Source organism: Lepidochelys kempii, chromosome 6, assembly GCF_965140285.1.
Source record: "Lepidochelys kempii isolate rLepKem1 chromosome 6, rLepKem1.hap1, whole genome shotgun sequence".
NCBI classification, from domain to species: domain Eukaryota; kingdom Metazoa; phylum Chordata; order Testudines; family Cheloniidae; genus Lepidochelys; species Lepidochelys kempii.
This window is the reverse complement of record NC_136385.1, coordinates 6,677,779-6,689,249: the sequence shown is the minus strand read 5'-3', so window position 1 is coordinate 6,689,249 and position 11,471 is coordinate 6,677,779. Positions and strand designations below refer to the sequence as shown.

Genomic DNA, 11,471 nt, shown 5'->3' with positions numbered 1-11,471 from the left:
CGGTGTCTGGTGGCACCTTAAAGGCTAACAGATTTATTTGAGCATAAGCTTTTGTGGGTAAAAAACCCACTACTTCAGATGCATGGAATGAAAATTACAGATGCAGGCATTTGTTATCCTGACACATGAAGAGAAGGGAGTTCCCTCACAAGTGGAGAGCCAGTGTTTGCAGGGCCAGTTCAATCAGGGTGAATGTGGTCCACTCCCAATAATTGATGAGGAGGTGTCCGGTTTGGCCAATGTACATGGTAGAGGGGCGTTGCTGGCACATGATGGGATATATCACATTAGTAGACCTGCAGGTGAATGAGCCCCTGATGGTGTGGCTGATGTGGCTGGGTCCTCTGATGGCATCACTGGAGTCGAATAGGGACTTGGAGTGGCTGGCTCACTACAAAAGCAGCTTTGCCTCTCTTGGAATTGACACCTCCTCATCAATTATTGGGAGCCAAACCAGCCCATCACTTCCTCCACCAAATACAAACCACAATGGAATTTACTGAGTGTACACCTACACCATGACTGGTTAGAAATGTCATTATTATTATCTTTTGAGCATCTCTTGGTGAATGTGGCAGTGAAATTCCATAGAAACATAACAGCCATACTGGGTCAGACCAAAGGTCCATCTAGCCCAGTCTCCTGACTTTTGACAGTGACCAGTGCCAGGTGCCCCAGGGGGAATGAACAGAACAGGGAATCCTCAAGTGATCCGTCCCCTGTCGCCCATTCCCAGCTTCTGGCAAACAGAGGCTAGGGACACCATCCCTGCCCATCCTGGCTAATAGCCATTGATGGACCTATCCTCCATGAGCTTATCTAGTTCTTTTTTGAACCCTGCTATAGTCTTGGCCCTCAAAACATCTTCTGGCAAGGAGTTCCACAGGTTGTCTTAGTATTTATCCCTAGGAGATGCATTTTCTCATTTCTAGGCTCTGGGAATCTGAGAGTCAAAAGTAACATAGAATCAGTTACAGTCCATACCACTTACAAATGTTAGTACCTCTGGGAGGATTTGTAAGAGGGAGGAAAAATAATGCACATGGTGACAAAGAATGTCTGTAAAACATACACTGACTTCAATAGGACTGTGACACTTTAAGGCTACATAGACAGTGATACCAAACTTTTCTGCTGGGGCTGCCTCATAGTAGGCACCTAAATTTCTATTTAGGCACCTATATGAAAGGGGCACTGAGCATCCCTTGTGCCCTTTGAGGTCGTTTGGATTAGGAAGAGAAAATCAATGACCATGAATAAACTCTATAGCATTGATTATTTGTGTACATTGACAGGAGATTATTTGCCTCCCTTCTAAACTAAACACTCCCAATCTATATACCTCTTATTTTACAGAAGATTTGACCCACTGGATGGTTTCATGCATATTAACACAGAGTCTACAATATTTCTGTAGCTAGAACATATCCTATCTCTAATGGAAAGCATGTGGGTAATACAAAGAGAACATTCCCTTTGATGTATTATGTTTGTTCTTATGAAATGGTGTATAATCACAGGGATTATGAGGGATCTGTACCCAATACTTTATTTGCCCCTGATTAATTGTAATCCTTATTTTTATTTTTCACCAGCAGAGGAGAGAGTTTCTGGAAGAAATGGCAGAGAGAAATCACACCACAGTGACAGAGTTCATTTTTGTAGGATTCAAATGTTCATCCAGATCTACAGACCCCCTCTTTATGCTGTTCCTTGTGATGTATGTGGTCAGCCTGATGGGGAATCTTGGGATGATAGCGTTAATCATGGCTGAAACCCGACTTCATACCCCCATGTACATTTTCCTAAGCCAGATGTCCATTGTAGATATTGGATATTCCACAGCCATAGCTCCCAGGCTGCTCATGACCTTGGTAGCAGAGACGAGAACCATTCCTTTCACTGAGTGTGCGGCACAACTATTCTTCGTCTGTTTCTTTGACCAGTGAAAGTTGCCTCCTGGCTGTGATTGCGTATGACCGCTTCAAAGCTATCTGTAATCCACTGCTCTACAGAACCATCATGCCCAAGAGACACTGTGTCCTGTTGGTGGCTGGCACATATGTCTGTGGCTCTGTGAATTCAATTGTGCAAACTCTATTTATATTCAGTCCGTCCTCGAACAGAGGCAACGAGTCCCCATTTCTTTCAAAGGTATCCATGTACTCTGGGTATTGATCAGGATGCTGGGTGTCCGAGTCAAGAAGGTGGTGTAAGTCCAGGGGTGGAAGCTGGTTCAAGGAACCCCTGACTTTTTCAGTCATTTCCATTGCGCAACTCCAGCAGGGATATCATCGGGCTAGGCTCATGTAGTGAGGTCATTGTTCACACCTGGTGTGGTGTGTCCCTGTTGCATACGGGCCACTTACTTGCATAGAGCCTGCTTTTCTCCAAAAAGTTGCACTAGCTAATGTCACGTGCTGCATCCGATAATTAGGCCCAGGGGTTAGAGCGCAGGTTGCAGTGAGGTGCAGGATTGTGCCTAGGCTGATAGTGGTGCTAGAATCAAGGTCCAGGGACACACCACGGTCCAAACCAAGATCAGAGTCCATCAAAAAATCAGAAGGAGAACCAGAGCCAGACTCTAAATCCCTGCCAAAGGTCATAGCCGGATAGTCAGAGAGCAAAGATCAGCCAAGTCAATGTCAAGCCAGAGTCCAGATACAGGCCGAGGGTCAAAGCCGGGTAGCCAATGTCCGAGTGTTTGAGGAAGATCAGGAGGAGAAGACAATGCTGGAGTGGGTTGGTGGAGGGCCTGGAGCGGGGCTAGAGAAGGGCAAGGAGAGTATGGAACTAGGATGGGTAGCCAACATCTGGAGCTAAGAAGGGTTACGCCAAAGTCATAATCAGAGACCGGAGCCAAGGGTCAAGCCAGAGTCAACAGTGAAGAACAGGAGGGCAGGGCAGGACAGGGTGATGCATGCAGGCGGGAACCAGGATGACTTACAGGTTCTCCTAGGCCCTGCCCAGCTGGATCCCTAGAGTCCCCTCATCGCGGGGGGTCTCTCTTTCTAGGAATAGAAGAAGGAGAGCAAGATGACAAAGATGTCTCTGACCCTAGGATCCAAGCCAAGGGGAGCAACCACCCAGGCATTGTGCTAGGACCCCATAAACCTCCCTGTTCATTTCACACTCAGAGACCCCCCCCCAGCAGGAGGGGAGAATAAAGGGCAGAACCTGAAGTTGCCCCTCGGGGAAAGGGACTAGCTTGGGACCCAGTCCAGTTCCCAGATCTACCCCCAGGAGTGTGTGACCAGGATCTCAGCCATTCCTCTGTGTCTCAGACCCCACCTGCCAGATGGGGAGAATCCTACCTAGCCCCAAGGTGTTAGGGGGGAGTTTTCTTTGTGGATGGGAAGGGTTCAGATACCAGGTGAGTGGGTTGGGCCTCAGGTGGGGATAGTCAGACATTCACTGCAACGGGGTGACACGGGCCATGGGGAGGTCTCAGCAGTGATGACAGGGGAGGGGCTCTACATTGGGCCAGCCCTTCCAGACTGCAATGGTTACTGAGGATAACCCGTGGCCCTGAGGATGCTCTCATTTCTGGGCCAGCCCCACGGCCCTGATAGCTTGATGCTTCTGAAACTGGCCTCTGGGCATGGGGGAGGGACCGTATCTGGCCTAGCCCCAGTGCCTGGCCCCTGCAGTGCTTTGGGCACCTGGCGCAAGCACTGGATATAGAAGAGGTGGGCCATTATCATCACTGTAACCTCCTCCTGCTGCAAGGGAACAAGAATCAGTCAGAGATTCTGACATACATGGCAACGAAGGGCATTAACGGCAAAGGGAACCAGCAAAATTTCTACCCCAACCTTCCCCACATCTGAGGGACAGATTCCCTCACCCAAACCCCAAGATGAAATCTTGTCTCCTCCCTAGTGACCTCCAACCCCTCTCCCACCGTTGTGGAATGAACTCCTGTCCCCTTCCTCTCAGCCCCACTGGGAGAGCTCTTCTACCTTCCAAACCAGCCGGGGATTAAACTCCGCTCCCCAGAAGCCCCTCAGCCTCCCTCTCCCCATCCAGCTGAGGGGCTGGAAGCCTCTGGGCAGTAGTGCTGTGGGGTGAGAGGACACCTTTCCCAAGGGCCCCACCCCTGTTGTTAAGATGACGCCTTGGACAGTAGCTGAGGGGAATGGGGCACTTCAGCAGCCTCTGCTGACTGACTCCTCCAGTTCTCCCAGAGCAGGTGGTGGCTGGGATAACATGATACTAGGGCCTGGAGGTGAAAGGCCATGGGGGTCCCTCCCCAATTGATCCTTCTTTGGTTACCTCATTCCCTATCAGCTGGCCGACTTCCCCCTGAATAGAATCTGTCAGCACCAGCCCAGCCTGGATAACACAGAGCTGGGGGTCATGTATGGCCAGAAGCATCACCTGGAGGAAAGATCTTTTCTGGCCTTCCATGAAGATCTCTCCAAAGACCTAAAACCAACAGCACCAGAGCCCTTGTCAATTGCCCAGAACCAGGCTCCAAATCCCTTTAGCATCTCACAAGGTGGATAAGAGTCCTGGGGCAGCCAACCTTTACGCTCCCATGGACCATGGAACCCCCCCTTCAGTAAGAGGTTCAGGCACTGAGGAATAGCTCTTTCTGGAGCAGAATTCACCACAGGTGCCATGACAGGCTGGGAACGTGTCTGCGCGCTCCGGATCCCAGCTCACAATGACAACAAAGGCCCCCTACTGCTCCCAGCAGCGCTATCTCCTGTAGCTCACCCGCTAGAGGTTAGGGGCTTTTTTGATCTGCTTCCACTCTTGCTCCTCACCAACAATCCCACGAGCATCACATACAGTGCTGAAATAAATATAAAGGGAAGGGTAAACCCCTTTAAAATCCCTCCTGGCCAGAGGAAAAATCCTCTCACCTGTAAAGGATTAAAAAGCTAAAGGTAACCTCGCTGGCACCTGACCAAAAGGACCAATGAGGAGACAAGATACTTTCAAAAGCTAGGAGGAGAGAGAAAAACAAAGGGTCTGTGTCTGTCTGTGTGATGCGTTGCTGGGGACAGAACAGGAATGGAGTCTCAGAATTTAGTAAGTAATCTAGCTCGGTATGTGTTAGATTATGATTTCTTGACATGGCTGAGAAAAGAACTGTGCTGAATAGAATGACTATTTTTGTTTGTGTGTCTTTTTTGTAACTTAAGGTTTTGCCTAGAGGGATTCTCTATGTTTTGAATTTAATTACCCTGCAAGGTTTCTACCATCCTGATTATACATAGGTGATTTCTTTTTACTTCTATTAAAAGTCTTCTTGTAAGAAAACTGAATCCTTTTTCATTGTTCTGAGATCCAAGGGTTTGGGTCTGTGGTCACCTATGCAAATTGGTGAGGATTTTTACCAAACCTTCCCCAGGAAGTGGGGTACAAGGGTTGGGAGGATTTTTGGGGGAAAGACATGTCCAAACTACGTTTTTTCAGGACCCAGATAAAGTTTGGTGGTGGCAGTGGAAGTCCAGGGGAAAAGGGTAAAATAGTTTGTACCTTGGGAAAGTTTTAACCTAAGCTGGTAAAAGTAAGCTTAGGAGGTTTTCATGCAGGTCCCCACATCTGTACCCTAGAGTTCAGAGTGGGGAAGGAACCTTGACAAGTGCTGTGATTCAGCCCAGGAAAGGATCTCAGTGTCCCTCACCCGACGCCCAGGGCAGGGGCAGGTCAGGTGCTTGGCAAACTCAACATCCTGCCTGTGCTTCCAGAGGTGCAGGGAATCCAACAAGGACCTGTTCCAGCAATTGCTGGTTTGAGCTTCCCAACTCACTGACCCAGGGGCTCCCCTCTCAGACACCAGGGTGTCAACCAGGGAGACAGTGAGCAGAGCCAGATCCCTGTAGATACAATCCTCTGTTAACTCAAGCCCCAAGGGGATCCCTTTTATGCTACGTAACAATGGATCCATGCAACACACACAAGTCTGGACAGTTAGCAAGGCTCCAACCCAACCAAGGGTTCTCAGCCTCTTGCAGCTGAACACTCTCTGCTGGAAATAAGTATCCAAGAATACCAGGGTTGGAAGGGACCTCTGGAGTTGATCTAGTCCAACCCTCTACTCAAAGCAGGACCAATCACCGACTAAACCATCCAATGAATTTTTGCCCCAGGTCCCTAAATGGCCCCCTCAAGGATTGAACTTATAACTCTAGGTTTAGCAGGCAATGCTCAAACCACTGAGCTATTCCTCCCCGTCCATAACACACTCAGTGCAGGGGGAGACAGCTCCACATCTGATCTACTGAAATGCACCGGCAGAGAGACCTTACCTCTTCGACACTGGCCATGTTCCTGTAGGCCAGGCGCTCGGTGTCTTGGAGCCCGTACCGACACCACAGATTGCTCTCCTCTCTGATGTTCAGCTCCGGGGGAGAAAGACACACCCATTGGGAAGGTTTGGCATCTGGCTTTAGTGCCTGTTTCCTTCTGTTCCCTTTGCTGGGTGAACACTGGCCGGGGTCCTCGTGGAATCCACGGCCCAATGGACTTGCAGGGTCCCCACCAGGTGCTTTAGTACCTGAAGGGGGATTTGTCTCATTCGTCACAGTAATCAGGTGACCCTTATGTTCACTGTGCTCTGGGCATGGGTGCCTGTTAATGGTGGCTGCTAATGCTGAAAGAAGGGGGGAATCCATCAACATTCTGCCTTCAGCTCCCCAGCTCCCCTTGGCCAGAGCTCTGCTCCAATCCATCTGTAGGAGGCGCTGGGGGAGAGGAACTAGAGCCCTCTTTCTCTCTGCCCCCAAGGGAGCTTGGAGTAAAGGGACCAGGGCATGGGACATCTATGAGCACTCGCTGCCAGGATTCTCCGGAGTAACAAGGGCACTGAGGCCAGGCACGACCCTGCCAGCCAGTGGCCTATGGAATGTCGCAGTCCCTTATGGAGCCAGGGGGGACCACTTAACCAGGGGATGAGGAATTTGACTCAAGCCCTGGCTCTGCAGGATGCTGGGATCAAAGGTCACTTACGTCAAATCCGGAGAGGGAGGTGGCGAATCGGAGCAGGGCAGCGCTGCTCCGTATGGCCCTAGCTCTCTCCTTGGTATTCCCGGAGTTGAGCGAGAAATGGACATGCTGCTGGAGAAGAAGGTTGGGAGGGTCAGCAGGCAGGCGTACGTGCTCTACAGACGAGCCTGTCCCACTCCACACGGGGCTGAGGCCTTATGTTCAGGATGGAATATCTGACTTCTCATGTGGGGGTTCATGACACTGCCCACGTCTTGCTGAGCACAAGCTGTCAGTGTCCCTCCAGCCTGGGACAAAGCTCGGCCTTGGGGCTGGTCTATTTGCTCTGAACCACTGATCCATGAACAGCCTTATCAGGATTAAGGCACATGCCCTGGGCCCCCAGACCCCGGCTCCAGAGGCCTTGGTAGGATGGATGGATGGACCATGAGGTCAATCCCTTTGGGAACTGCCGTGTCTCTAGGACAGAAGAGCTGATTTCCTGAGGCGGCTCCTGTATCTCAGGGTCTCCCTAGAAAGGAGCCAGTGACTTTTCTCAGAGGCCTGTGTCCCAGATCACTAAGGGGTTTCAGCCTCTGAGTCCCCAGCCAGGACTGGTGATCACTTTTAGTGCTCAGTGGAACCATGCAGAGCTCTGGCTGACAGTCCCAGCTACTTCCCTCTGCCCCCCCTTTCCCGTCTGCCACTACCCTGGATGGCGGAAGGGCACCAACATTGCACTGCACTGATGGCTCTCGGAAACTGTGGCCACTTGGGACCGAGGTGGGAGGACACAATAGAAACATGGTTCTTCCAGTCTCTCCTTTGCAGCCCTCCCACGAGGTTCATGGGAAATTCCCCCCCCCCCCCCCGACCCTCCCATTCTGCTCACCTTAAAGAGGTGCTGCAGCTTGTCTGTGGTGGGGGTCTCGGTGAGCAGGCCCCCAAGCATGGTGTCCAAGGCTCTCTGAATAGGTGTTGTGCAGAGCCTGCAAGAAGAGGGAGCACCCATCAGTCAGGGGCATGGGGCTACCCCAGTCAGGGGATCTGGAGGATTCTCTGGGGAACCCTGGCCAGACCCAAAAGGTACATCCTGGGCTCTGCCATTCACATCACTGCAGGGACACTTAGCAAGAGTTCATGGCTGGAAGCCGGCTGGCTCTTCAATCCTTGCCCTTAGCAGTTCTCTGTGCAGGGCCTGGTACCCAGCAGAGTTTGGAACAGCCAAACTGCAATGGGTGGGAGGTAGGATCCCCGGGAGAGTCGAGGCAGCAGAGCAGAGCTTGAGGAGAAAAGTAAAGGCTGGGATCAGACACAGAGGGGTAATGCAATCCCCTCTGGAAGGGAAGGGGTACTCCCTGAGAGTTTGTGGTGTTCCCCCCTACAACCCCTCCCTGCCCGGGCCTGTTCCCAGCTCTGCTCACCCCTCCCTTACTCTCAGCAGCTCCATCAAACCAAGGGAGCAGGGACCAGAGGCCGCTCCTGCTCCAGGGACAGAGAAGTAGGATCATGACCTACCCGGAAGTGGGTGGTGTCCTGCCCCGTGCCCATGGTGAAAATGGTGTAGAGTAGAGCCCGCAGGAGGTGTGACCCCCACTCCAGGGCAAGTGGTGGCTTCAGTTTACTGGCGGGAGAGAGGAGCCCGTGTTATGCTTGGCAGCACCGGAGTGGCGCTGGCAGTGTCATGCACATGACCCTCCTCCCCTGCAATGATCCCTCCCTATGGCCACTGTCACGTTACGGGAGTGAAATCACCCCCCAGCCAGGGAAGAGGGGATGTTCCCAGCTCCTCTGCTGGGGGACGCAAACAGCCACGGCTGGGGTTAATCTAGGCTGGAGAGGATCTGGGGCTACCGGCTCTGGACCTGATCAGCACCAGGGTTAGGGAAGCTGGATGGGAGCGTCCTGGTACCTGAGTCTGCAAACCGTGGCCACGGAGCTGGAGACGATGGAGCTCAGCTCAGACTCCATGGTCAGATTTTCAATCATCTCCTGACAGACCCCAAGAAGATAAAACCCCATGTGAGACTCAGCGCAGACCCTCAGGTGCTTCCCCGGGAGGAGACCACAGTGCGCTGCACAAACAGTCAGTGTCACCCCCACCCGCAACCAGCTGGGCCCCTCATTCCTCCCATCCATCAAACTTACCCCTTCCTTCCCCCTCTCCCACCCAATTCCTCCCTCCCCTCAGCCTCAGCTGCTCCTCCAGCCTTAGAATTCCCCCACTGCCAGCTCCCCATCAGTGTCAGAGTCAGAATTTCCCCCTTCCCTGCTCCCCAGAGCTCAGTCCCAGGAACCCCTTTGCTCTGCTCCCCACTCCAGCCCCACTAACTCTTCCTCCCATGTCTGGCTTCCTCACCCCAGGGGCCAGGCACAGGGTCCCACTCACCGCAATGCTCTGCACGAGGGCCGCTTTGGAGAAGTGCGGCTCCAGAGTGTCCCACCCCTGCTTCTGTGCCAAGAAGCACAGACATGGGACAGCATGGAGGAAGCGGAGCTTTTTGTCCCTGTCCTCCACCCACTAAGAGTGGGATTGGTGGAGAGAGAGAGACGGTTAGGTAGGGCCCTCCCCACCCCACCTACACCAGCTCCCGGGCTCAGGAACCCCATGGAGTTGGAAAGGGAAAGCCACCCTGCTTCCCCAAACCAGTGTCGCCCTGCACAGACGGGGTTGTAACTGGGACAGTGTCTGCGGGCAGCGGACACCTTGGTCTGCGAGAGACAAACACCCCCACTTTGGGGTACCAGATAACAGGGGAGAAATTCCCCCCATTGAGGGTCACGGATTCTCTGGGACAAAACCCCCCAGTGTGGGTGGGGATGGAACAAGGGAAAAGACAAACTCAGGGGCAGCGCAGCTTGAAGATTTTTTTACCTCAGCTCTGTCCTGGAGGTGCTGCTGGATGACCCTGATGGTATCTTGTTCAGGGGAAACATCCTCCTCCGCCTCATCTCCACCTCCTCCAGCTGGGCACTGAGGGTCTCTGCACCGGGGAGAGAAGGAGAAAGGGTCATTTGTGCTGATACTGTGGGAATGCAGAGTAGAGAAATGGCTCAATGTCCCCCTTCCTCTTCAAGGAACCCCACGGCATCGAGGGCCCCACCCTGCCCCTCTCAGAGATGCCCACAGCCCCATCAGCCTCAGGGCCCCGTGGCCATCAGCCCCCATCCCAACATCATCAGGGGAGGCTGGAGCTCCCCTGACACTGCCCAGCATCCCCTGCCACCGGATGTGGCTGGGCCACTCCCAGTGGTGTCAGTGGGGCTCCTATGGCTCAGTCCTGGCACCTTGGTGAGCCAAAGGGCACAGGGTGGTACTAGGGTGGCATGACCTTGGTGCGTGACCAAAGGGAGGTCACTTCTTTTCACTCTCCCTCTGTATCATGGGGATGGAGAAAATTCTCTAAGTCCTAGGAAGCAAGAGACTTAATTACGTCAGACGTGTTAGAGCCCTTGTGCTCGAAAGGACAATGAGTGATGGTTGTTTGGGGCAAGAATCCTGGTGGATTTGATACTTGTCCCCCATCCAAAGCCAATAACACATCTCTGTATCTGCAATCATGAGTTAGACATTCTCAGCACCCCTCTGTCTCCCGCTGCCCTCAGGTGTTCCTTGGATTATGGAAGCTTGATTCCTAAGAGGACTTGAATTTTTCTACTGCCTTCCTGGGTGTCCCTAGCCAATGAGCGTCTCAGTCTGGCCTCCGAGGCCCACATCTCAAGATATTAAAGATCAGGATGGACTGATTTCACTCCAAGTTTTTTGTATTTGTATTTTTGAATTATTTTCCTTATGAAAGATTGATTCTCATGAAATTCACAGAGCTGGCAGACGACAGATCAAGGAGCAATGATCTCAAGTTGCAGTGTGGAAGGCTTGGATATTAGGAAAACCTTTTTCACTGGGAGGGTGGGGATGCCTTTGAATCTGCGAGGATAGGGTCGCCCATCTTCTACTTAGAGGCTATATTTTTTCTTACCTTCTACACAGCTGATGATTTCTTTCCACACAATCAATACAGTAATGAAAACAATCCCGGAGAATCTCCTCCACACCAACCGTCTCTTGGTCCTCACCGAGAGACCGGGAGATGGAGGCTTGCTGCAGCAAGGCTACAGGGGTCTCCGAGGTTCCCCCTGCCCCGCACCCCTGTCCTGCCGGTCTGTTGTCAAGGGAGCTCTGTGGGGTCACACCCGCCTCATCATCTTTGCCCAATAGGCTGAGTTCCTGCCAAAGGCCTTTGTGAAGTCACTGCCACACTCACCTTTCCCTTGCAGGTCTGATGTCTGCCCCTGGCCAGCCTGGCTGGATGTTTGAGCTGCACCCTGGATCTCCCCACTTGCTCATTATTGATTCTGGGGAGCAAGCAGGCCACCCAGTAAAACAGCAGAGTCTATTCCTCACCCCACACTGGGTTTTCCATACAGACATAGATTGTGAAACTATTTGATCTCCTAATCCGGCCTCTATTTCACCGGCTATGACATTTCACACACTTACCATCATATTAAGCCCAATTGCTTGTAATTCA

General features: G+C 52.3%; 1 pseudogene; it reads left to right on the top strand.

Annotated features, from left to right (window-relative positions):
• Positions 1–1,619: 1,619 nt before the first annotated feature.
• Positions 1,620–3,830, top strand: LOC140912811 (olfactory receptor OR9H1-like; annotated as a pseudogene).
• The last annotated feature ends 7,641 nt before the right edge of the window (positions 3,831–11,471 follow it).